This window comes from Patella vulgata, chromosome 6 (genome assembly GCF_932274485.2).
Source record: "Patella vulgata chromosome 6, xgPatVulg1.2, whole genome shotgun sequence".
In the NCBI taxonomy this organism is placed as follows: Eukaryota; Metazoa; Mollusca; class Gastropoda; family Patellidae; genus Patella; species Patella vulgata.
The window spans coordinates 16,737,122-16,741,089 of NC_065884.2; positions in this window are offsets into that span (position 1 = coordinate 16,737,122).

Here is a 3,968-nt window from a genome sequence, read left to right on the forward strand (position 1 = left end):
GAGACCAGATCGTGACTATGGAAGCGTATTGCGGTCAATATCACGATGGATACCGCTATATTAATAAGGTAATGTCAATATATTGTGATCGTTGCGATGATTTACCACTGAATGGACTGTTTTTGCAGAGTTAATTGAATCAACGCACGGTTGCTTTCAGATATTGTTATTATGAAGCTTTGTGGATATATTCCAATTATTTCGACATAGCGCATGGCGATATTTTACGAACATGTTGAAATAATTATACTACGACGAAAAGGAATATGTTGACAAATCTTCAAAATAGCAATATCTTAACGCAAACGTGGCCATTTAAAACGAAAAAAACGACATACAATATAGCGCGTTGGTTCAATTAACTCAGCATAAATCTTCTTTTCAGGGCTAAAATTATCTCGATTATCTCAATGTGTTGACATATTACCTTAATAATATCTCGGTATCTGTCTCGCTATTGACCCTTATACGCATCCATACGTGACAAGATCGTCTCACCTGAAATCGACCAGTCGTGACCATATCGCATCCAAGCGTATCGAATCGCATCACCTGGTATCCAAACGCGAAATTTCAGAACCTAGCATGTTAAGCCCTGGTGCCTGTTTCACGAAATTTTAACTAAGATAAAATCCAGATTTTAGTAATTTGATTGGATAATATTAGATTGATTTTAGTGCTTAGCCAATCAAATTTGAAGTATCTACTAAAATTTGGATTTTATCTTTAGTTAAAATTTCGTGAAACTGGGCCCAGGTTTCATGCTATGGCCAGTATTACTGTAGGCTTTAGTGATAAGCAAAGAGAGGGAGAAATGGGGTTTAACGTCCACTCGACACAAACTAGGTCATTTCGGGACTATCATAATGGTTTTAATTTTATTTCAATAATTCGCTTGCGCGTAGGAGTCTTTAGCAGTGGGAGGAAACCGGAGGACCCGGAGAAAACCCACGAGGTTGGACTGGCGACCCTACTCCTTGTCACGTACAACCGGGGATTCGAAACCACGCCAGTTGACTCAATGACAGACTTTATGATACAGCGCGCACACGCTAACCATTCAGCCATCCACCCCCCACCCTCCCTTAGTGATAAGCAAAATAAAACAGATAATGTCCGTGAAATTCTGATATTTGGAATTTGGGATTGGATCAGGATTTAGTAATATTTTATTCTACATAATAGTATACTCACGAGGCAGCACCTGTATGGCTGCGAGTTTTAGACCTAACTCAATCTGTTTCATGATCAACAAATGTCCACCATCTTGCTCACATGTTGCTTTAGCTGTCGACCAGTTTACTTTACTGCTAGATGCAACCATACAAAATATTCCACCAAGTAATGGCAGGTATCCAGATTGGTTGTTGCATCGTTCTGTAATAATTAAATTAAGAAAATAAAATATCTTTACTGTCATAAATTTAATATCTGGAGGGTAGCAATTGTTTTATTCTCAGGTAAACTTGTTCATGGCATCTGTAATTTGTCCTGTTTAAATACAATCTGATTGAAACACAGATCCTATTTCGTTATGTTTTTTATAGACCAAAATGGGCTATACTATATACCGGAAAACTACCGTAAAACACCATGTTATACTGAATACCGGAAAAACACTAAATACCGGAAACCACCCTAAATAGGTAACCCGGAGAAGGGCTATACTATGAACTTGAAATGGGCCAAGGACGTCGCCTCATCCCTGTCGACACACTACCGAGCCATGCTAGCGGAGAAACTGGAGTACTTGAAGTCACGTCACTTTACCAAAGATGCTGTACAAGAGTACTCTAGCCACGCCCTAACATGGGCCAAAAAGTCCTACGGCAAGCGACTTCAGGATAGTGTGAAGACAGAGTTCCACCACCTACTGTCCACGGTCTCTAAAACTGTCACGCCCCATCACCCATGCACATTACACACAACCTTCTCCGGGACACACCAAAACGATACACACCCAACAAGAGAAAATTATCCCCTGGAGAAGGCACTTGCATTAACACTCCCTCGAAGCGTGCAGCTAGATCAACCAGTTCGCCCCGGGTTGTGTCTGGCTCACCTACTTCCTCGGGATCTATATCGCCACTAAACGCGCTTGTCGACTGTCTGTCCCCTAGATCGCCCATCATTCCTAACCCTAGAATCGCCACCAGATCTTCCACCAGATGTAGGCGATCACTCAACCTATCCCTAAAGAGACCTCACAGCTACAAAGGTAAAGACGAGAAGGATTTATGGTTCCTACCACCCGTCATGGCAAAGACCCTGGTTATTGGATCCTCTAACCTGGCTAGGATTGCATCCTTCCTCGGGGACTGGGAGATCCATGGCTATTCTGGAGCCAAGATCAGCCACATAAAACAGATACTCCAGAACTACATGGGTCCTGCACCAGAAAAATTAGTGATACACGTCGGGCTCAACAACAGGGAGGAAAGTGGACCAAGGATACTCGAGCAGATGCTAGATCTACTCAAGGTGACCAGAGCAGCTTTCCCAACAACCAAGCTCTTCGCCACACAGATCCCCACTTCTTCCCGACTCCGACAAGAAAATCCGATCGCCTACCAAAACATCACCAGCTACAACCAACTGATCTCCACTGCACCTTCACCAAACGCCACTACATTACCAACCTTCAAGGGCAAAATAGAACTGAAAGGTAACGACGCAATCCACTGGAGCCCAGACACGGCCAGAGAGATCAACTGCTGGATGAGGAATTTAAACTAGGATTAGGGAAAAGGAATGAGAAGCCGTCTTTAGGACAGACAGTTGTCAATTTGAGCGACAGACTTCTCAACCCCCTAGAAATGAAAATTCTTGATAAAGGCCTTAAATTCATCCCAACCCCCACAATAACATCCATAGACCCCATCACCCAGGCAACCGATCGCTTCCAAAGAACACTTTCGTTGACTTATTTTTTTAGGAACAAACCCGGCAGAGGTAAAAAATTATTCACAGCAAAATCCACATGGAAACCACCTAAAATGTCATTATCACCAGCCATCCTAAAAACTTTCGACGAAATGAATATAGAAATATCATCCATTCAACCACAATCACAAAAACCAAATCTCAACCGAGCACCTAAAACGGCATTAAACACCCTTAAAAAAGACAAAAACATAATAATTAAGAAAAGCGACAAAGGCTCGTGTTGTGTCATAATGAATCGCGCAGACTATATCTCAGAGGCAGAAAAACAATTAAGTAATCCTATACATTACACTAAATTAGACCAACCCATCTTTAAGGACACCGCAACTTTAATAAACAACATCTTATATGAATTGCAGGGTAAGGAATACATAACAGCAAAACAATATGATTATCTATCTGCTAAATCTGACTGCCGACAAAGACATCTCTATACACTACCAAAAATGGTTTATACCTAATAAAATACCCAAGGGACGCCCAATAATATCAGACTGTGGCAGCGAATCATACAACGTATCACAATATATAGACCATTTATTATTACCCCTAGCATGCCAACACCCATCCTACCTTAAAGACACTAACGATTTCATTCAGAAAATCAAACAGTTAAGAGTCCCCGAACACACCATTTTAATATCCATCGACGTACAAAGTATGTACACGAACATTGATAATAACACAGGTATTGAAGCAGTTAGGAAAGCATTTCTTAGGAACCCGCAAGCATCCAGGCCGGACGAAGAAATCCTCAAACTACTCGACATTTGTCTGAGGAGGAATGACTTCGCTTTTAACGACCAAGTATATCTTCAGTCTTCCGGAACTACGATGGGAAAACGATTTGCCCCGAGTTATGCAAATCTCTTCATGGCGGAGTGGGAAAGGGAAGTTCTGCCACTCTGTCCATTAAAACCAGATTTCTATGGGCGGGTTTTAGATGACGTTTTCATAGTCTGGACGTACACACTAGACGAATTTTGGACGTTTTTCAACATTCTGAACAATTATCATCCATC